Source organism: Leptodactylus fuscus, chromosome 11 (assembly GCF_031893055.1).
Source record: "Leptodactylus fuscus isolate aLepFus1 chromosome 11, aLepFus1.hap2, whole genome shotgun sequence".
Lineage (NCBI taxonomy): Eukaryota > Metazoa > Chordata > Amphibia > Anura > Leptodactylidae > Leptodactylus > Leptodactylus fuscus.
The window spans coordinates 80563845-80588396 of record NC_134275.1 but is presented as its reverse complement, the minus strand read 5'-3'; the positions used below and the strand labels follow the sequence as shown (position 1 = coordinate 80588396).

Genomic DNA, 24552 nt, shown 5'->3' with positions numbered 1-24552 from the left:
TTTCCGGGAGCCTTGCGCATTTTGAATTCCTAGTTAGAAATTGGCACTGTATACCAGTAGTAAAAATTGTGGGTGCACGTAACCCCAATATATTCTTTGAATTCCCAGTCAGAAACTGGCACTATATGGCAGTAGCAAGAAATGAGGGTATTTGTATTCCCAATATACTCTTTGAATTCCCAGTCAGACAATGGCACTGTATACCAGTAGTAAAAATTGTGGGTGCACGTAACCCCAATATATTCTTTGAATTACCAGTCAGAAACTGGCACTATATGGCAGTAGCAAGAAATGAGGGTATTTATAACCCCAATATATTCTTTGAATTCCCAGTCAGACAATGGCACTGTATACCAGTAGTAAAAATTGTGGGTGCACGTAACCCCAATATATTCTTTGAATTCCCAGTCAGAAACTGGCACTATATGGCAGTAGCAAGAAATGAGGGTATTTGTATTCCCAATATACTCTTTGAATTCCCAGTCAGACAATGGCACTGTATACCAGTAGTAAAAATTGTGGGTGCACGTAACCCCAATATATTCTTTGAATTCCCAGTCAGACACTGGCACTATATGGCAGTAGCAAGAAATGAGGGTATTTGTATTCCCAATATATTCTTTGAATTCCCAGTCAGACAATGGCACTGTATACCAGTAGTAAAAATTGTGGGTGCACGTAACCCCAATATATTCTTTGAATTACCAGTCAGAAACTGGCACTATATGGCAGTAGCAAGAAATGAGGGTATTTGTATTCCCAATATATTCTTTGAATTCCCAGTCAGACAATGGCACTGTATACCAGTAGTAAAAATTGTGGGTGCACGTAACCCCAATATATTCTTTGAATTACCAGTCAGAAACTGGCACTATATGGCAGTAGCAAGAAATGAGGGTATTTATAACCCCAATATATTCTTTGAATTCCCAGTCAGACAATGGCACTGTATACCAGTAGTAAAAATTGTGGGTGCACGTAACCCCAATATATTCTTTGAATTCCCAGTCAGAAACTGGCACTATATGGCAGTAGCAAGAAATGAGGGTATTTATAACCCCAATATATTCTTTGAATTCCCAGTCAGACAATGGCACTGTATACCAGTAGTAAAAATTGTGGGTGCACGTAACCCCAATATATTCTTTGAATTCCCAGTCAGAAACTGGCACTATATGGCAGTAGCAAGAAATGAGGGTATTTGTATTCCCAATATACTCTTTGAATTCCCAGTCAGACAATGGCACTGTATACCAGTAGTAAAAATTGTGGGTGCACGTAACCCCAATATATTCTTTGAATTCCCAGTCAGACACTGGCACTATATGGCAGTAGCAAGAAATGAGGGTATTTGTATTCCCAATATACTCTTTGAATTCCCAGTCAGACAATGGCACTGTATACCAGTAGTAAAAATTGTGGGTGCACGTAACCCCAATATATTCTTTGAATTACCAGTCAGAAACTGGCACTATATGGCAGTAGCAAGAAATGAGGGTATTTATAACCCCAATATATTCTTTGAATTCCCAGTCAGACAATGGCACTGTATACCAGTAGTAAAAATTGTGGGTGCACGTAACCCCAATATATTCTTTGAATTCCCAGTCAGAAACTGGCACTATATGGCAGTAGCAAGAAATGAGGGTATTTGTATTCCCAATATACTCTTTGAATTCCCAGTCAGACAATGGCACTGTATACCAGTAGTAAAAATTGTGGGTGCACGTAACCCCAATATATTCTTTGAATTCCCAGTCAGACACTGGCACTATATGGCAGTAGCAAGAAATGAGGGTATTTGTATTCCCAATATATTCTTTGAATTCCCAGTCAGACAATGGCACTGTATACCAGTAGTAAAAATTGTGGGTGCACGTAACCCCAATATATTCTTTGAATTACCAGTCAGAAACTGGCACTATATGGCAGTAGCAAGAAATGAGGGTATTTGTATTCCCAATATATTCTTTGAATTCCCAGTCAGACAATGGCACTGTATACCAGTAGTAAAAATTGTGGGTGCACGTAACCCCAATATATTCTTTGAATTCCCAGTCAGACACTGGCACTATATGGCAGTAGCAAGAAATGAGGGTATTTGTATTCCCAATATATTCTTTGAATTCCCAGTCAGACAATGGCACTGTATACCAGTAGTAAAAATTGTGGGTGCACGTAACCCCAATATATTCTTTGAATTACCAGTCAGAAACTGGCACTATATGGCAGTAGCAAGAAATGAGGGTATTTGTATTCCCAATATATTCTTTGAATTCCCAGTCAGACAATGGCACTGTATACCAGTAGTAAAAATTGTGGGTGCACGTAACCCCAATATATTCTTTGAATTCCCAGTCAGAAACTGGCACTATATGGCAGTAGCAAGAAATGAGGGTATTTATAACCCCAATATATTCTTTGAATTCCCAGTCAGACAATGGCACTGTATACCAGTAGTAAAAATTGTGGGTGCACGTAACCCCAATATATTCTTTGAATTCCCAGTCAGAAACTGGCACTATATGGCAGTAGCAAGAAATGAGGGTATTTATAACCCCAATATATTCTTTGAATTCCCAGTCAGACAATGGCACTGTATACCAGTAGTAAAAATTGTGGGTGCACGTAACCCCAATATATTCTTTGAATTCCCAGTCAGAAACTGGCACTATATGGCAGTAGCAAGAAATGAGGGTATTTGTATTCCCAATATACTCTTTGAATTCCCAGTCAGACAATGGCACTGTATACCAGTAGTAAAAATTGTGGGTGCACGTAACCCCAATATATTCTTTGAATTCCCAGTCAGAAACTGGCACTATATGGCAGTAGCAAGAAATGAGGGTATTTGTATTCCCAATATACTCTTTGAATTCCCAGTCAGACAATGGCACTGTATACCAGTAGTAAAAATTGTGGGTGCACGTAACCCCAATATATTCTTTGAATTCCCAGTCAGACACTGGCACTATATGGCAGTAGCAAGAAATGAGGGTATTTGTATTCCCAATATACTCTTTGAATTCCCAGTCAGACAATGGCACTGTATACCAGTAGTAAAAATTGTGGGTGCACGTAACCCCAATATATTCTTTGAATTACCAGTCAGAAACTGGCACTATATGGCAGTAGCAAGAAATGAGGGTATTTGTATTCCCAATATATTCTTTGAATTCCCAGTCAGACAATGGCACTGTATACCAGTAGTAAAAATTGTGGGTGCACGTAACCCCAATATATTCTTTGAATTCCCAGTCAGAAACTGGCACTATATGGCAGTAGCAAGAAATGAGGGTATTTATAACCCCAATATATTCTTTGAATTCCCAGTCAGACAATGGCACTGTATACCAGTAGTAAAAATTGTGGGTGCACGTAACCCCAATATATTCTTTGAATTCCCAGTCAGAAACTGGCACTATATGGCAGTAGCAAGAAATGAGGGTATTTGTATTCCCAATATACTCTTTGAATTCCCAGTCAGACAATGGCACTGTATACCAGTAGTAAAAATTGTGGGTGCACGTAACCCCAATATATTCTTTGAATTCCCAGTCAGAAACTGGCACTATATGGCAGTAGCAAGAAATGAGGGTATTTGTATTCCCAATATACTCTTTGAATTCCCAGTCAGACAATGGCACTGTATACCAGTAGTAAAAATTGTGGGTGCACGTAACCCCAATATATTCTTTGAATTCCCAGTCAGACACTGGCACTATATGGCAGTAGCAAGAAATGAGGGTATTTGTATTCCCAATATACTCTTTGAATTCCCAGTCAGACAATGGCACTGTATACCAGTAGTAAAAATTGTGGGTGCACGTAACCCCAATATATTCTTTGAATTACCAGTCAGAAACTGGCACTATATGGCAGTAGCAAGAAATGAGGGTATTTATAACCCCAATATATTCTTTGAATTCCCAGTCAGACAATGGCACTGTATACCAGTAGTAAAAATTGTGGGTGCACGTAACCCCAATATATTCTTTGAATTCCCAGTCAGAAACTGGCACTATATGGCAGTAGCAAGAAATGAGGGTATTTGTATTCCCAATATACTCTTTGAATTCCCAGTCAGACAATGGCACTGTATACCAGTAGTAAAAATTGTGGGTGCACGTAACCCCAATATATTCTTTGAATTCCCAGTCAGACACTGGCACTATATGGCAGTAGCAAGAAATGAGGGTATTTGTATTCCCAATATATTCTTTGAATTCCCAGTCAGACAATGGCACTGTATACCAGTAGTAAAAATTGTGGGTGCACGTAACCCCAATATATTCTTTGAATTACCAGTCAGAAACTGGCACTATATGGCAGTAGCAAGAAATGAGGGTATTTGTATTCCCAATATATTCTTTGAATTCCCAGTCAGACAATGGCACTGTATACCAGTAGTAAAAATTGTGGGTGTATATAGCCCCAATTCTATTGCTAGGGGACTTGCAGGGTATTTCTGGGGTGAAGGTGGGGGGGCACACCGTTGGAACGGGTATCGGGGTATATATCGGGTATACGGGAATACACTGACAGTGTATTCCATTCAGGATCCTGGGAAAGCTGGGTTGCGGCGATTGAGCCCGTCAGTGCCACGTTACACTGACAAGCTTCTCCCTGGAATTTAGCTCTTACAAGAGCTGTTGGTTGTCTTCTCCTTCCTATCCTAGCCTGTCCCTGCCTACCCAGAATCTAAGCCCTAGCTAGCTGGACGGAAACCTCCGTCCTCGGTGAATTGCAAGCTCAGAATGACGCGAAGCTGGGCGTCGCTGTTCTTTTAAATTAGAGGTCACATGTTTTCGGCAGCCAATGGGTTTTGCCTACTTTTTTCAACGTCACCGGTGTCGTAGTTCCTGTCCCACCTACCCAGCGCTGTTATTGGAGCAAAAAAGGCGCCAGGGAAGGTGGGAGGGGAATCGAGTAATGGCGCACTTTACCACGCGGTGTTCGATTCGATTCGAACATGCCGAACAGCCTAATATCCGATCGAACATGAGTTCGATAGAACACTGTTCGCTCATCTCTATTCTTAATTGTTTCCAATGTAGGGTATAGGCCACAATAATTGGATTTAACTCTTTACAGCTACTACCACGATCCCACCGACCACCACAACCTCCTCCACCACAACCTCCTCTACCACACCGCCATCTTGTATATGTTCCTGCTTTGGTGAAGCTATGAATTATTGTGAGCGCCCCTCCTCCTGTTCTCCATGTCCATGTAAGAAACCTTGTTTTTCTTTTTGCTTCCTTGACATTTTTCCACTTTTTTGATATTGACCAGTGATTCTTCATCACATTGCTTGACTCTCACGATTACAGAGTATCAGTTTTTTCCCTACTTTCTTCATTATGACCACTGATGCTTCACCAGATTTCTGATGTCCTCTATACATGAACAGTGGAGAAAATATTAACTATGGAAGCCAATTATTTGTACTTGGCTATTGCTAAAAGCTCTGGGGCAACGTCTACAACCACAAAATCCGTAACATCTACCACAAGACCTTGCCCATTGATCTTTTTTTTTTCTTCACTGTTTCCAATTCCTAATGTTATTTTAGACGCAATGTATCATATGGAATATAACAATTGGATGTAACTCTTTACAGTGACTACCACAAGTCCACCGACCACCACAACCTCCTCCACCACACCGCCATCTTGTACATGTACCTGCCTTGGTCAGACTGTGGGATTTTGTGAGCGCCCCTCCTACTGTTCTCCATGTCCATGTAAGGAACCTTTCTCTGCTTATTGTGTTTTCTACCATTGTTACTTTTTTATTTATCTCAATAGGACATTAAGTATTTTTTTGTTACAGCTAGACTTGTAGTATTTTGCAAAGTCGTTTGCTTGGAATGTGTAATCTAAAACGCTTTACTTATTTTTCAGCTACTACAATGACCCCTACAACTTCTATAACCACAAGCAGCACCTCCACTCCTCCACCTTGTACATGTACCTGCTACGGTCAAGCTATGAACTATTGTGAGCGCCCCTCATACTGTTCTCCATGCCCATGTAAGTGTTACAGTTCTGGCTATATATATATATATATATATATATATATACACACACACACACACACACACACACACACACACACACACACACACACACACACACACACACACACACACACACACACACACACACAATGTCGACAGAACCGCTAGACTGCACAAGACACTGCAGTGAGGTCCACAAGCCCTCGGGGGGCGGCCGTTTGTCTGAAATGCTAGCCATCAATTAACTACACTGGCAGTGGTGTTTGTGCGGTTCTAGTGTGAACAGACTGCAACAAACTCTCACCAGTTAACTTCACTGGGAAAGTGCACCTGTGTAAGGCTGCTGGGCGAAACCAAATGGAGCCTTGCATTAGTCTTCTGCAAACTTCTAGCAGAGAGACTCTAGCACATGCTTCACCCTGCGACACAGGGAAGGCTGCCAGAGGTTACACGTCACCCCTGGTCAGAAACATAAAGGACTCCACAACAGCTTGGAGCTACAATGTTAATGGACAGTTCAATAGGCTATTCAGGTCCCCACCGGCAGTGCCAAGGAATCCTATCCTAGATGCCTAATCTGACAACCTGCCTCACTGGAATCTAGCCCTGACCTCCTGTCTCTAAGTTATTTAGTCAATATGTGAGAACCAGGCAGGCGTCGGCTCACACTATAAAAAGGCAAGTCCCCGCCCACAGGGCGGTGGCTATAACTTCACTGAACATGCTCAGTATGGGCAAAATGGGACTTAGTATCCGAACAGGTCCGAGCATGCTCAGTAGGGAGAGAATGAGACTTGGCCTCTGAGCGCCTCCAAAAGGTCTGAGCATGCTCAGTAGGGGAAGAATGGGACTTAGCCTCTGAGCGCCTCCAAAGGGTCCGAGCATGCTCAGTGGGCGGAAAACTGTTCTTAGTCTCCACATATCCCACTGCACTATGCCGAGGACGAGAGCTGGGTTGACCCGCAGGTGGCGCTGTGTGCTGGAAGGGAAACCTGTAGGTCCCCATCCTAACAGTAAGAAACCCTCTTCTTTCTATTGCAGTTTGCTTCATTGTTATGGTTGTACTTTCTTGATCACGACCAGTTTTTCTTCATAAGAAATATGGCAATTTTCTATTAAATGTACCGGCACAACCTCAATGCGTTCAACATCCACCACCTTGGTCTTATCCAACGCAATTGTTCTAAATTGTTTCCAATGTAGGGTATAGGCCACAATAACTGGATTTAACTCTTTACAGCTACTACCACGATCCCACCGACCACCACAACCTCCTCCACCACCCCGCCACCTTGTACATGTACCTGCCTTGGTCAAACTGTGGGATTTTGTGAGCGCCCCTCCTACTGTTCTCCATGTCCATGTAAGGAACCTTTCTCTGCTTGTTGTATTTTCTACCATTGTTACTTTTTTATTTATCTTGATAGGACATTAAGTATTTTGTTTTGTTACAGCTAGACTTGTAGTATCTTGCAAAGTCGTTTGCTTGGAATGTGTAATCTAAAACGCTTTACTTATTTTTCAGCTACTACAATGACCCCTACAACTTCTATAACCACAAGCACCTCCACCGTATCACCAAATTGTACATGTACCTGCTACGGTCAAGCTATGAACTATTGTGAGCGCCCCTCATACTGTTCTCCATGCCCATGTAAGTGTTACAGTTCTGTGTGTGTGTATATATATATATATATATATATATATATATATATATATATATATATATTAGTTTTAAATGTCGACAGAACCGCTAGAATGCACAAGACACTGCAGTGAGGTCCACAAGCCCTCGGGGGGCGGCCGTTTGTCTGAAATGCTAGCCATCAGTTACCTACACTGGCAGTGGTGTTTGTGCGGTTCTGGTGTGAACAGACTGCAACAAACTCTCACCAGTTAACTTCACTGGGAAAGTGCACCTGTGTAAAGCTGCTGGGCGAAACCGAATGGAGCCTAGCAATAGTCCTCTGCGATCCTCCAGCAGAGAGACTCTAGCACATGCTTCACCCTGCGACACAGGGAAGGCTGCCAGAGGTTAAACGTCACCCCTGGTCAGAAACATAAAGGACTCCACAACAGCTTGGATCTACAATGTTAATGGACAGTTCAATAGGCTATTCAGGTCCCCACCGGCAGTGCCAAGGAATCCTATCCTAGATGCCTAATCTGACAACCTGCCTCACTGGAACCTAGCCCTGACCTCCTGTCTCTAAGTTATTTAGTCAAAGTGTGAGCACCAGGTGGGCGTCAGCTCATGCTATAAAAAGGCAAGTCCCCGCCCACAGGGCAGTGGCCATAACTTCACTGAACATGCTCAGTATGGGCAAAATGGGACTTAGTATCTGAATGGCTCCAACAGGTCCGAGCATGCTCAGTAGGGAGAGAATGAGACTTAGCCTCTGAGCATGCTCATTAGGAGAAGAAAGGGACTTAGCCTCTGAGCGCCTCCAAAATGTCCGAGCATGCTCAGTGGGCAGAAAACTGGTCTTAGTCTCCACATATCCCACTGCACGATGCCGAGGGCGAGAGCTGGGTTGACCCACAGGTGGCGCTATGCACTGGAAGGGAAACCTGTGGGACCCCATCCTAACAGTAATAAACCCTCTTCTTCTATTTCAGTTGGCTTCATTGTTATGTTTGTACTTTATTGATCACAACCAGCTTTTCTTCATAAGAAATATGGCAATTTTCTATTAAATGTACTGGGACATCCTCAATGGGTTCAACATTCACCACCTTGGTCTTATCCAACGCCATTGTTCTTAATTGTTTTCAATGTAGGGTATAGGCCACAATAATTGGATTTAACTCTTTACAGCTACTACCACGATCCCACCGACCACCACAACCTCCTCCACCACAACCTCCTCTACCACACCGCCATCTTGTATATGTTCCTGCTTTGGTGAAACTATGAAGTATTGTGAGCGCCCCTCCTCCTGTTCTCCATGTCCATGTAAGAAACCTTGTTTTTCTTTTTGCTTCCTTGACATTTTTCCACTTTTTTGATCTTGACCAGTGATTCTTCATCACATTGCTTGATTCTCACTATTACACGGTATCAGTTTTTTTTCCCTACTTTCTTCATTATGACCACTGATGCTTCACCAGATTTCTGATGTCCTCTATACATGAACAGTGGAGAAAATATTAACTATGGAAGCCAATTATTTGTACTTAGCTATTGCTAAAAGCCCTGGGGCAACGTCTACAACCACAAAATCCGTAACATCTACCACAAGACCTTGCCCATTGATCTTTTTTTTTTCTTCACTGTTTCCAATTCCTAATGTTATTTTAGACGGAATGTATCATATGGAATATAACAATTGGATGTAACTCTTTACAGCGACTACCACAAGTCCACCGACCACCACAACCTCCTCCACCACACCGCCATCTTGTACATGTACCTGCCTTGGTCAGACTGTGGGATTTTGTGAGCGCCCCTCCTACTGTTCTCCATGTCCATGTAAGAAGTCTCTCTGCTTATTGTATTTTCTACCATTGTTACTTTTTATTTATCTCAATAGGACATTAAGTATTTTTTTGTTACAGCTAGACTTGTAGTATTTTGCAAAGTCGTTTGCTTGGAATGTGTAATCTAAAACGCTTTACTTATTTTTCAGCTACTACAATGACCCCTACAACTTCTATAACCACAAGCACCTCCACTCCTCCACCTTGTACATGTACCTGCTACGGTCAAGCTATGAACTATTGTGAGCGCCCCTCATACTGTTCTCCATGTCCATGTAAGTGTTATAGTTATGGCTATATATATATGCAAATAATAGTTCCTGCTTTGGTGAAGCTATGAAGTATTGTATACGACCATCCTCCTGTTCTCCATGTCCATGTGAGGAACCTTCTTATTTGTATGACAATTTATCATTGTTATCCTTCTACTTTCTTGATTATGGCCAATGTGTCTTCATACATGGCTTCATGTAAGCCATCTATGAAGTGGTTAAGGTTGTACCTGTATAAACAATGTCCATATGACTGTGGTCTTAAAGATCCCACACATTTCCTTTACCGTTGAACATAATCTTATGGTCCTATTTCATTTATTTCTTTAGCAACCTCCCCACCATCAAGTACGACTCCCTCCACAACTTCAATGACTCTTGCTACAACTACGAGCACTAGAAGTACAACTTCACCGACTCGTAAGTACAAGACTACTGAAAACTGAGATCAAAGATAGAACTGATTTTCTGAAAGATTACACAAAGGTAGAAAGAACTTATGCAATGTTTAATGTAGTAAATAAGTATATAGCCACTATACTTGTATATGTTTCCAATGTATGGTATAGACTATAATTATTGGATTTAACTCTTTAGAGAGACTACCACGAGCCTACCAACCACTAGTAGTTAGAGGTTTAGTGTTTACACTTATTTAGGGAAGGGATGGTCGCCCAGTTGTCCCTGTCATTAGGACAGTTGTGGCAATTAGATAGGGACAGGGTCTGGGTCGAGTATACAACTCATTGTCTTTCTTTCACTTCCTCCCTGGTTTCAGCAGCTCAACTAGCAATTCCCTTACAATATGTAAGCTTGGCGTGGTACCAATGATTTAATAAAGTAGGGTTCTATACTGTCACATACATCGTGCTGAATCTCGCCATGTTCATTGGAAGCAGATTTTTATACAGTTTCTTGGTTAGAATGTATAATCTGTAAGAAATTACAATTAAGATTATTTTTCAGCTCCTACCATGAGCTCTACAACGTCTCTAACCACAAGCACTACCACACCTGCACCTTGTCCATGTACCTGCCGTGGTGAATCCATGGGTTTTTGCCGTCGTCCAGCCAATTGTCCTCCATGCACAAGTGAGAAATTTTCTCTTCTCATTCTATTTTATTCATTCATTTGTCAAATACAACCACAAAAGATTCCATTATACAGCTGAGAGTGGGTTATAAGATATTACCCTACATGAAGCGGTTAATAATCCCACCCTTTATATAGTTTAAAACCTTTACAAAAATTCTCGAACTTTGAAAAAAGAAAAAAAACAACTTCCTTTGGTTCCGCATATTCTATCACCTATAATGTTTTTCTGTGTCTGTGTACAGCGCTGTATAAGGTTTTTCTGTTTCTGTGTACGGCGCTGTATAAGGTCTTTTCTGTGGGGCAAGTTGTAAATTTACTAGAAACCATTTTACAATGTTCTGGTATTTTATTTATTTAGCAACTTCACCACCATCATCAAGTACGACGTCCTCACCAACAACTCCAACGACTACGACTATGAGCACAAGCAGTACATCACCTACTTGTAAGTAGATCACCATTGTAACCTGAGGGTAACAAAGTAGCAGCGATGTTCTTATAATACAATACACACTGGTAGGAAGACGTCATGCAGTGACCCATGGGAAAAAATAGTATAAAGCCTTTTAAGGGGATGATGATTGTATTTCAAATGGTATCCACATGGTTACTCCATAGTTAAAGGGATTGTCCAGGGAGGAAAATGTTTGGAAAAAAGGCTCAGAATGGGTTACAAATATGAAATAAGTAACACCCTCCTCATGGATCCCTTCCTCAAATATTGTGTGCTGGTTTGGCCTTGGTTCCCTGCCAGTCTCTTATTCCTAGCACTGTAAGGAATTGGGCCCATCATCATTGTGGTCCATTATACAAGTTGACAATGGTTGCTCGGCCACATCAACCCTCTCCTTGGATAAGAGCCGAGCGGAGTAGAAGGTCATTGGAGGATCGGAGGTTATGTGTGGGCAGGTAGCGGGAGATTAGTTCAGAGATATATGGAGGGGACAGGTTGTGGATGGCTTTGTATGTTAATGTTAGTAATTTGAACTCAATACGCTGGGCAATGGGTGGCCAGTGCAGGGATTGATAGAGGGGAGCAGCCGATGAAGAACGGAGGCGAGGTGAAGTAAGCGAGCAGCACATTTGATAGTGGACTGGAGGGGGTTTGAGAATATTCACTGGTAGGCCATGGAGAAGAGTTATATAGTAATCTAAGTGGGAGGCAATGAGGGCATAGACAAGCATCTTTGTAATTACAGGGGAGAGGAGGGAGTGGATTTGATGGATGTTCTTGAGTTAGAGGCTGCAGGAGGTGTTGAGGATTTGGATATGGGACTTTAAGGATAGGTCAGAGTCCCAGGCTATCCCAAGGCAGCAAACCCCTGGGACAGGGGAAAGTGTGGTTCCATTAACTATGATAGCTGGGTAAGGTAGAGGGTCGTGCGAGGTGGGGCAAAGATGATCAGGTCCGTTTTCTCCATGTTGAGTTTGAGAGAGGGAGGAGAGAAAGGAGGAGACGGCCGCTAGACACTCTGGGACTCTGGACAACAGAGAAGTAACATCTGGTCCAGAGAGATATATTTGAATGTCATAAGCATAGCAATGGTAATGAAAACCATGAGATTCTATGAGTTGGCCAAGGGTGAGGGTGTAGATGGAGAACAGAAGGGGTCCTAGGACGGAGCCTTGGGGGACACCTACAGAAGGAGATTTTTATACAGTTTGTTGGTTAGAATGTAAAATCTGTAAGAAATTACAATTAAGATTATTTTTCAGCTCCTACCATGAGCCCTACAACGTCTCTAACCACAAGCGATACCACACCTCGACCTTGTCCATGTACCTGCCGTGGTGAATCCATGGGTTTTTGCCGTCGTCCACCCTATTGTCTTCCCTGCATAAGTGAGGAATTTTCTCTTCTCATTCTATTTTATTCATTCATTTGTCAAATACAACCACAAAAGATTCCATTATACAGCTGAGAGTTGGTTATAAGATATTACCCTACATGAAGAGGTTAATAATCCTACCCATTATATAGTTTAAAACCTTTACAAAAATTCTAGAACTTTGAAAAAAGAAAAAAAAACAACTTCCTTTGGTTCCGCATATTCTAAGTAATGTTTTTCTGTTTCTGTGTACAGCACTGTATAATGTTTTTCTGTTTCTGTGTACAGCGCTGTATAAGGTCTTTTGTGTTGTAAATTTACTAGAAACCATTTTACAATGTTCTGGTATTTTATTTATTTAGCAACTTCACCGCCATCATCAAGTATGACGTCCTCAGCAACAACTCCAACGACTACGACTACAACTATGAGCACAAGCAGTACATCACCTACTTGTAAGTAGATCACCATTGTAACCTGAGGGTAACAAAGTTGCATTGATATTTTGAAGGCTTATACTGTAATACACACTGGTGTGAAGACTTTATGCTATATTATGTACATTATTATAGTAATTCCATGGTGCTGTATATTTGAGGGTTTACTTACGATACACAAAACATACGAAAAAAATATAATACTAACAGTCCAAAACTAGAAAAATAGCTACAGCCCTCATCCAAAGTGACATACAATTCAAAAATAGGTAAAAAACCTTGTGCACTCACTCTGTCCGTTTGCTGGTTGCTGTGAATCGTGGAACCTCAAGACCGGTGCCAGGAAATCTCTCTCGGCTGAGATGAGGTCAAATGGAAGCAAATTTGAAGAAAATCCAGCACTGCAGTCAGGTATCCGTATAAAATAAAACTTAACTTTTATTGACTTGTAGTTGCTACATTAAAAAATCTGTGTGCAGCAATAGGAGTAGCAGAAGCCTACGCGTTTCGGGATAGACCCTTACTCATGGCATACAGAGCTGTAATATGCTGCAATCTTATATAAAAATAAGAGACACACATAAAATCCAGGCCCCTCCCATCTGCACATAGACAGGAAGTTAATTAAGCAACATTTGTGATACATGCGATAAGTTGCAAGTGAAGCAAGAAAGAAAGCAGACAAAGTCGGCTGATTATAGTCAAAATAGTTCAAACAGGTTTAGGTAAATAAATAAATAAATCATAATTTGTAGTGACATAAATAAAACGTGACATGACCAAGAGATGGAACATCTTCATTACATAGTTGTGGCACCATACTGAAGAAACATAATGACAACATCCCTTTCTATGGTGCATAATGCACCAGGAGGATAGAGTACGTATTATACTGGGAAAAAAACAAACAAACAAAAAAAAAAAAACACTGAGCTGAACACCGTACTGGAACATGAAAGTGTGATTTGTGTATGATGCTCCAGGAGGATAAGATAAGTATAACTACATTAAGAATTGCATGTGTATCATACTGGAAAAAAAAAGGAGAGGAAAAAAAAAAAAATGGAAAAAATGAATAAAAAAAAAAAAAAAAATAGGGAATTTTTTTTTTCTTGAATAAAAAAAAAAAATTTTTTGAAAAAAATAAATAAAATTTATAGAAAAATAAATATTTGAAATGTATAATTGATGCATAAAGACTATAGGAATATAGGATGAATTGTTGCAGTTAGTACAGTTAATAAATAAAAGCTAAGTCAGTACGGAAGTTCATTCCGTGGGGGAATCTAGTTTTGAGCATGAAAATCCAATAGGCTTCTCTACGTAAAAGTTTTTTCTGCCAATTTCCCCCTCTGACTGGTTTGTTAACCCTCTCTATCCCGTATGCTTTGAAGGTGGTAGTGTCCCCTCCATGTATTTCCCGAAAATGCTTAGATGCCCCTGAGCAATGTATAATATCCAAATTGCTACTGTGGTATAGATGTTCTGCTAATCTCACTTTCAGTTTTCTAGTGGTACATCCCACATAGTATTTCCTACATTCTTCACAACTTACAATGTATACGATGTGGTCTGTATTGCAATTGATGAAGGATCCAATCCTAAAAGTTTTATTACCCTCCGTGTTGGAAAAGGTTTTTGTTTTTTTCATGAATCTGCAGATGTTACATCTAGTTTGTCCACAGTGGTATGAACCCGTGATGCTTGATCTGATTGGAAAAATTTCTGTAGGTTGTGATCTGCTTCTAAAATAACTGGGAGACACGTAATTGCCGACAGACATTCCCCTTCTGGCAATATAATGACATCCTCCATCTAAGATGTTACCTAATGTTGTGTCTTGGTATAGAATGTATAGATTCTTTTTGATGATTTTGATCACTTCCTTGTAGTTATCACTGTAAACTGTTGAGAAATAGATTCCTGTCTGCCTATTGCCATTGCTGGGTGCTTTGGTGCTGAGTAAATCTGATCTATTTCTTTTGTGTACAATGTCTCTGGCTCTCTTAAGATTCCAGTTTGGATAGCCCCTTTCTTTGAGTCTATGACATGTGGCTTTTACAAATTCATCATAGTCCTTGGGGTCTGAGCAGATTCTCTTAACCCTTGTCAGTTCACCTACAGGGATTGCTTTGCAGGTGTGGCTAGGGTGGTTACTGTGCGCGTGAAGGATGGTGTTGCCCGCCTGTGGTTTTCTATACAGTCTGGTTATAACTTTTTTGGTGTTGATATCCCCCTGCAGTGTAACATCTAGGAAGTTAATATTGGTGTCATGGAAATTGGAAGTAAACTCAAGATTAAATGAATTTTTGTTGAGATAGTCAGTGAAAGAATAGGTTCTCAGCACTTCCCCTGACCACACAATCAAAATATCATCGATATAACGGCCATAATATTGTTTCTGATCCAAACACGGGTTGCTGGGGGAAAAAATGTAGAATTCCTCCCACCATGCCATAAAAGATCACACAATTTAACTAAACAAGAAAAAGATAGTCTCAAATTTTTACAACAACGGGATGACATAGTCATACGCATGGCTGACAAAGGGGGGAAGGTGGTATAGAGTACGTATTCCCCCAGTATAATACGTACTCTATCCTCCTGGTGCATTATGCACCATAGAAAGGGATGTTGTCATTATGTTTCTTCAGTATGGTGCCACAACTATGTAATGAAGATGTTCCATCTCTTGGTCATGTCACGTTTTATTTATGTCACTACAAATTATGATTTATTTATTTACCTTAACCTGTTTGAACTATTTTGACTATAATCAGCCGACTTTGTCTGCTTTCTTTCCTGCTTCACTTGCAACTTATCGCATGTATCACAAATGTTGCTTAATTAATTAACTTCCTGCCTATGTGCAGATGGGAGGGGCCTGGATTTTATGTGTGTCTCTTATTTTTATATAAGATTGCAGCATATTACAGCTCTGTATGCCATGAGTAAGGGTCTATCCCGAAACGCGTAGGCTTCTGCTACTCCTATTGCTGCACACAGATTTTTTTAATGTAGCAACTACAAGTCAATAAAAGTTAAGTTTTATTTTATACGGATACCTGACTGCAGTGCTGGATTTTCTTCAAATTTGCTTCCATAATACTAACAGTGACCGACTGGCACAGTGGGATAGAGGGCCCTGCCCACAAGGGCTTACAGTCTATGAGGGACAAGGGATAGAGACAGAAGGTGAGGGAAGAGACTTTTCAGATGGTGATGTGGTGTTTAGGCCTTCCTGAATAGGGGAGTCTTCAGGGCCTTCTTGTAATTGTGGGGGTCAGTCTTATGTGTCTTGGTAAGGAGTTCCAGAGCATGGGGGATGCACGAGAGAAATCTTGATGACGGTTGTGTGAGGAGCGGATGAGGGCAGAGCGGAGCAGGAGGTCATTGGAGAATCTGAGGTTACGTGTGGGCAGGTAGTGGGAGATTAGGTCAGAGATATATGGAGGGGACAGGTTGTGGATGGCTTTGTATGTCAGTGTTAGTAACTTAAACTCAATATGCTGGGCAAAGAGTAGCCAGTGGAGGAATTGGCAGAGGGGAGCAGCCAATGAAGAACTGGGGGAGAGATGTGTTAAGCGAGCAGCACAGTTTAAGCTAGACTGGAGGTGGGTAAGAGTATTCACTGGGATGCCATGGAGAAGGGTGTTGCAGTAGTCTAAGCGGGAGATTATGAGGGCCTGGACAAGCATCTTTGTCATTTCAGGGGTGAGGAAGGAGTGTATTCCATGTATGTTCTTGAGTTGGAGGTGGCAGGAGGTGTTGAGGATTTGGATATGGGACTTGAAGATAAGTCAGAGTCCAATGTTATCCAAAGACATCAGTCAGGTAGAGGGTTGTGGAATGTGGGGCAAAGATGATGAGCTCAGTTTTCTCTATGTTGAGTTTGAGAAAGTGGTAGGAGAGGAAGGAGGATACGGCCGCTAGACACTCTGGAACTATGGACAACAGAGGTAACGTCTAGTCCAGAGAGATATATTTGAGTGCCATCGGCATATTAATGGTATTGAAAACCATGAGATTCTGAGTTGGCCAAGGCCGAGGGTGTAGATGAAGAACAGGAGGGGTCCTAGGATGGAGCCTTGGGGGACATCTACAGAAAGAGGGTGTGGCAAGGGGGTGGTGTGGGAGACACTGAATGTGCGGTCGGTGAAGTATGAGGAGATCCAGGAAAGGGCCAGGTCTTAGATGCCAAGGGATGAGAGAGTTTCTAAAGTTTGATTCTTGGCTTGCTGACTCCTCTTCTGTGTTGTGTTGTCTCATCCATGTTTAATTTTTACAATTATTTAGAGAAGGGTCTGTCGTTCAGTTGTCACTGTCATTAGGACAGTTATGGCAATTAGGTAGGGACAGGGTCTGGGTCGAGTTTAGGACACACTGTTTCTGTCTTTCCCTTCCTCCCTGGTTTCAGCAACTCAACTAGCGATTCCCTTACAGCATGAAAGCTTCGCTTCCGTGCATAGTGCCAATGGTTCAATAAAGCAGGATTCTATACTATCACATATGTCGCCCTGAACCTCGCCATGTTTATTGGAAGGAGATTTTCATACAGTTTCTTGGTTAGAATGTATAATCTGTAAGAATTTACAATTAAGATTATTTTTCAGCTCCTACCATGAGCCCTACAACGTCTCCAACCACAAGCACTACCACACCTCCACCTTGTCCATGTACCTGCCGTGGTGAATCCATGGGTTTTTGCCGTCGTCCAGCCAATTGTCCTCCATGCACAAGTGAGAAATTTTCTCTTCTCATTCTATTTTATTCATTCATTTGTCAAATACAACCACAAAGCATTCCATTATACAGCTGAGAGTGGGTTATAAGATATTACCCTACATAAAGAGGTTAATAATCCTACCCATTAAAGGAGGACACAAACTTATATGGTTTTTAAAACATTTACAAAAATTCTAGAACTTTGAAAAGAGAAAAAAAACATCCTTTGGTTCCGCATATTCTAACAAGTAATTCTTTTCTGTTTCTGTGTACAGCGCTGTATAAGGTTTTTTCTATGGAGCAAGTTGAAAATTTACTAGAAACCATTTTACAATGTTCTGGTATTTTATTTATTTAGCAACTTCACCGCCATCATCAAGTACGACGTCCTCACCAACAACTCCTACGACTACAACTTTAAGCACAAGCAGTACATCACCTACTTGTAAGTAGATCACCATTGTAACCTGAGGGTAACAAAGTAGCAGCGATGTTCTGTTAATACAATACACACTGGTAGGAAGACATCATGCAATGACCCATGGGAAAAATTAATATAAAGCCTTTTAAGGGGATGATGATTGTATTTCAAATGGTATCCACATGGTTACTCCATAGTTAAAGGGATTGTCCAGGGAGGAAAATGTTCGGAAACATGGCTCAGAATGGGTTACAAATATGAAATAAGTAACACCCTCCTCATGGATCCCTTCCTCAAATGTTGCGTGCTGGTCTTTGGAGGACCGGAGGTTATATGTGGGCAGGTAGCTGGAGATTGTCAGATATATATGGAGGGGACAGGTTGTGGATGGCTTTGTATGTTAATGTTAGTATCTTGAACTCAATACGCTGGGCAATGGGTGGCCAGTGCAGGGATTGGTAGAGGGGAGCAGCCGATGAAGAACGGGGGCGAGGTGAATTAAGTGAGCAGCACATTTGATAGTGGACTGGAGGGGGTTTGAGAGTATTCACTGGGAGGCCATGGAGAAGGGTGCTATAGTAATCTAAGTGGGAGACAATGAGGGCATAGACAAGCATCTTTATAATTACAGGGGAGAGGAGGGAGTGGATTCGATGGATGTTCTTGAGTTAGAGGCTGCAGGAGGTGTTGAGGATTTGGATATGGGACTTGAAGGATAGGTCAGAGTCCCAGGCTATCCCAAGGCAGCAAACCCCTGGGACAGGGGAAAGTGTGGTTCTATTAACTATGATAGCTGGGTCAGGTAGAGGGTCGTGCGAGGTGGGGCAAAGATGATGAGGTCCGTTTTCTCCATGTTGAGTTTGAGAAAGCGGGAGGCGAGAAAGGAGGATACGGCTGCTAGACACTCTGGGACTCTGGACAACAGAGAAGTAACATCTGGTCCAGAGAGATATATTTGAATGTCATCAGCATAGCAATGGTATTGAAAACCATGAGATTCTATGAGTTGGCCAAGGGTGAGGGTGTAGATGGAGAACAGGAGGGGTCCTAGGACGGAGCCTTGGGGGACACCTACAGAAAGAGGAGATTTTCATACAGTTTCTTGGTTAGAATGTATATTTTGTAAGAATTTACAATTAAAATTATTTTTCAGCTCCTACCATGAGGCCTACGTCGTCTCTAACCACAAACACTGCCACAACTCCACCTTGTCCATGTACCTGCCGTGGTCAATCCATGGGTTTTTGCCGTCGTCCAGCCAATTGTCCTCCATGCACAAGTGAGAAATTTTCTCTTCTCATTCTTTTTTATTCATTCATTTGTCATATACAACCACAAAAGATTCCATTATACAGCTGAGAGTGGGTTATAAGATATTACCCTACATGAAGAGGTTAATAATCCTACCCATTATATAGTTTAAAACCTTTACAAAAATTCTAGAACTTTGAAAAAAGAAAAAAAAACAACTTCCTTTGGTTCCGCATATTCTAAGTAATGTTTTTCTGTTTCTGTGTACAGCGCTGTATAAGGTCTTTTGTGTTGTAAATTTACTAGAAACCATTTTACAATGTTCTGGTATTTTATTTATTTAGCAACTTCACCGCCATCATCAAGTACGACGTCCTCACCAACAACTCCGACTACAACTATGAGCACAAGCAGTACATCACCTACTTGTAAGTAGATCACCATTGTAACCTGAGGGTAACAAAGTTGCATTGATATTTTGAAGGCTTATACTGTAATACACACTGGTGTGCATAGTGCCAATGGTTCAATAAAGCAGGATTCTATACTATCACATATGTCGCCCTGAACCTCGCCATGTTTATTGGAAGGAGATTTTCATACAGTTTCTTGGTTAGAATGTATAATCTGTAAGAATTTACAATTAAGATTATTTTTCAGCTCCTACCATGAGCCCTACAACGTCTCCAACCACAAGCACTACCACACCTGCACCTTGTCCATGTACTTGCCGTGGTGAATCCATGGGTTTTTGCCGTCGTCCAGCCAATTGTCCTCCATGCACAAGTGAGAAATTTTCTCTTCTCATTCTATTTTATTCATTCATTTGTCATATACAACCACAAAAGATTCCATTACACAGCTGAGAGTGGGTTATAAGATATTACCCTACATGAAGAGGTTAATAATCCTACCCATTAAAGGACACAAACTTATATAGTTTTTAAAACATTTACAAAAATTCTAGAACTTTGAAAAAGTTAAACATCCTTTGGTTCTGCATATTCTATCACCTATAATTCTTTTCTGTTTCTGTGTACAGCGCTGTATAAGGTTTTTCTGTTTCTGTGTACAGCGCTGTATAAGGTCTTTTCTGTGGGGCAAGTTGTAAATTTACTAGAAACCATTTTACAATGTTCTAGTATTTTATTTATTTAGCAGCTTCACCGCCATCATCAAGTACGACGTCCTCACCAACAACTCCAACAACTACAACTATGAGCACAAGCAGTACATCACCTACTTGTAAGTAGATCACCATTATAAACTGAGGGTAACAAAGTAGCAGCGATGTTCTTATAATACAATACACACTGGTAAGAAGACGTCATGCAATGACCCATGGGAAAAATTAGTATAAAGCCTTTTAAGGTGATTCTATCATTAGAATCCTGTTTTAAGCTAAAGCTACATTGAAATAGCATTAAGAACGGCTATTCTTCCCCTGCCTTTAGATGTCTTCCGCCGTTCCTTAGATATCCTGGTTTTCGTCCATATGCTAATTAGTTTACTTGTGTCCCATGTGCTGTGAGAAAACTATCCAGCGTCACCTTCTTGTTCATCACCTTCACCTCTTCTTTCCTGTTTGGAAATAGGAAAATAGCTGGCTGTGCCCACTGTGCATGTCTGTCGGCCACAGGAAAATGGCGAAGGACATGTGCAGTCGGGGCTTTTTTGAAGAAGAAGATGTGATGGGACAAAGAAGAAGAGGCGGAGGAGGTGAACAAGGAGGAGGTGGAACTGGATAGTTTTCTCGCCGCACAGTGCAGCGAGTAATCTAATTAGCATATAGACGAAAACCAGAATATCTAAGGAACAGCAGGGCAGAGAAGACATCTGAAAGTGGGGGGAGGATAGTTTTTCTTAAGGCTATTCCAACGTGGGTTTAGCTTAAAACGTGATTCAAATGATACAATCATCCCCTTAACGGGATTCTATTTCAAGTGGTATCCACATGGTTACTCTGTAGTTAAGGGTTGTCTAGGGAGGAAAATTTTTCAAAAAATGGGTCAGAATGGATTAAAAATCTAAAATAAATAATACCCTCCTCATGGATCTCTTCCTCAAATATTGCATGCTGCCTTGGTTCCCTGCCAGTCCCTAATTCCTAGTACCGCTTGTCACTAGGGTTGAGACGATCTTGACATTTCAGGATCGATTTTTAAAATCCAATTTCCGATCATTTTCCAGCCGATCCCAATCGTGAAATTTGCTCGATCGCCGATCGGAATCTGATCTGTCCCAATCACTCAACCCTAGTCAATGCTTCTCTATTGGAAAAGTCACTTTTAGGGTTGAGACGATCTTGAGATGACCTCGATCCCGCTGGAAAAGATCTGGATTGGAATTCCAATCGCGATCGTGAAATTTACTTGATCGCCGATCGGAATCCGATCTTTTCGGATCCCGATCACTCCACCCAACTTGTCACACATGTAGCTAAGCAGTCATGTAATGGGGTAATAGGAACCTGCCCAATATCATTGTGGCTGTTATACAAGTTGACATTGGATGCTCGGCCACTGCAACCCTCTCCCTGGGCCATCATAGCAGACCACATGGACCACAGGAGCACATCCATTTATCAAGTGTTGGGAGCAGATAAGTCATCCTTTTCTTCCTTCCCTTCCAAAACCACCACTTAGCATGGGACTTCTTACCTACCTATAAGTAGATCATCATTGAAAACTGAGATAAAAAATGGAGTAGTGATGTTCTGAAGGCTTATAATACAATACACACTGGTAGCAAGACTTTGTTATACCTAAGCTACGGCTAAGAATTAATATGACATGATCTGATGTAAGCTTCGCTACTACAGGTGGTGCTGTTGTTTTTGAGATGGTTGAATAAAGCAGGATTCTACAGTATATGTCATGTACCTAGTGCTGAACCACGCCATGTTTATTGGAAGGAGATTTTCATACAGTTTCTTGGTTAGAATGTATAATCTGTAAGAATTTACAATTAAGATTCTTTCAGCTCCTACCATGAGCCCTACAACATCTCTAACCACAAGCACTACCACACCTGCACCTTGTCCATGTACCTGCCGTGGTGAATCCATGGGTTTTTGCCGTCGTCCAGCCAATTGTCCTCCATGCACAAGTGAGGAATTTTCTCTTCTCATTCTATTTTATTCATTCATTTGTCATTCCATTATACAGTTTATAAGATATTAGCCTACATGAAGAGGTTATAATCCTACCCATTAAAGAAGATCACAAACTTATATAGTTTACATATATAATTTACAAAAATTCTAGAACTTTGAAAAAAGTTAAACAACTTCCTTTGGTTCTGCATATTCTAACACCTATAATTCTTTTCTGTTTCTGTGTACAGCGCTGTATAAGGTTTTTCTGTTTCTGTGTACAGTGCTGTATAAGGACTTTTCTGTGGGGCAAGTTGTAAATTTACTAGAAACCATTTTACAATATTCTGGTATTTTATTTATTTAGCAACTTCACCACCATCATCAAGTACGACGTCCTCACCAACAGCTCCAACGACTACGACTATGAGCACAAGCAGTACATCACCTACTTGTAAGTAGATCACCATTGTAAACTGGGGGTAAAAAATGAAGAGAAATTCTGCTGGGACTCCAGGGCAAGATCGAGCAGGAAGCTGATTTTTTTTCTGTTGAAAACAATGGGATTCTGGGTCAATGGAGTCAAGGGGTGGAATCCGCTTCCATGGCAGATTCCTCCATGTGAACTTAGCTCATAATGACAGACCTGGAATCCTTTGAATGGCTCCTGGAAGTCATGAAAATAGATCTGTCTATAGATGTTCCCAGTCAACCAAGTCATGCTTTAAGACTCCTTTTCTGGACCTTGACTTCAGACCAGGTTAAGGGGATATTGTCACTTCTTAGGGAGAGACCACCATATTGGTGTGTGGAGACTTATCAAGCCATTTGCGCTCCACTGTGAGACATTATCATGAGAGACAGATTTTCATATTCATCCTATGATCCCTCACAGTGGAGCGCAAATGGCTTGATAAGTCTCCACACACCTATATGGTGGTCTCTCCCTAAGGAGTGACAATATCCCATTAACCTGGTCTGAAGCCTCACTTCTGCCAAGTTAGTCTTCTCTGAGCCAGGCTGAAGAGATCCAATCAGATCGAAACAGCTGTCCTTGGCTGAGAGACTGACTTGGTAAAATCCACATCATTGCAGCAAAGACCTCTAGGAAGGTCGGGCATGATGTTAAAGGGAGCGCCCCCTAGTGGTCTGCATGACTGAGGCTCTGTCTCCCTATATTAATATCATGCGAGAAAGATTTGCATATTTATCCCATGATCCCTCACAGTGGAGCGCAAATGGCTTGATAAGTGTCCACAAACCTATATGGTGGTCTCTCCCTAAGGAGTGACAATATCCCCTTTACTCTGTAGTAGACATGGGCGAACCTCAAGATTTGTTTCAAGTTCAGGTGACTTGAGTCCAAGATTCATTGCAAACTCTACATGGCAGCGTGGCCTAAGTTTTAAAAGTTGCATCTGATCAAACCACAAGATTTCTTGAACATTGTCCTATGAATACAGTAGATTGGTCATAATGCACGCTCGACGTTGGGTGAAAACCAAACACAGCATATTGGCACCAACACCTGATACCAAGTATCAGAGATGGTGGTGAAGAGGGGATGATTTGGACATGTTTGCAACCATAGGACCTTGACCTTTTCCAGTCATTGAGTCAACCATGAACTCCTCTGTATACTGAACTGTTCTAAAGTCAAATGCACAACCGTCTATCCAACAGCTAAAGCTTGGCCAAAACTGAATCATGCAATGGGACAATGTCCCCAAGCACAGGAGAAAATCCATAACAGAATGGCCGAAAAAGATAAGGACTGAAGGTGTTGGATGGTTCAGTCATAGTCCAGACCTCAATCCAATAGAAAGCTATGATGGGGCCATAAGAAAGTTGTAACACAGAGTCGGTCCAAATCCCTACAGAAGAATGTGAGGGACTGGTAGTCATCCAGAAAACCAGAACAGACA

The 24552-nt window shown here is 41.3% G+C and overlaps 1 long non-coding RNA gene across 1 annotated transcript in view; it reads left to right on the top strand.

The window, feature by feature from the left end:
* Positions 1-22578, top strand: part of LOC142185076 (uncharacterized) — an 86070-nt gene extending 63492 nt beyond the window's left edge. The window contains exon 3 of the long non-coding RNA XR_012711856.1: positions 22516-22578. This is a non-coding gene — a long non-coding RNA (uncharacterized LOC142185076). The remainder of the gene's footprint in view (positions 1-22515) is intronic.
* The last annotated feature ends 1974 nt before the right edge of the window (positions 22579-24552 follow it).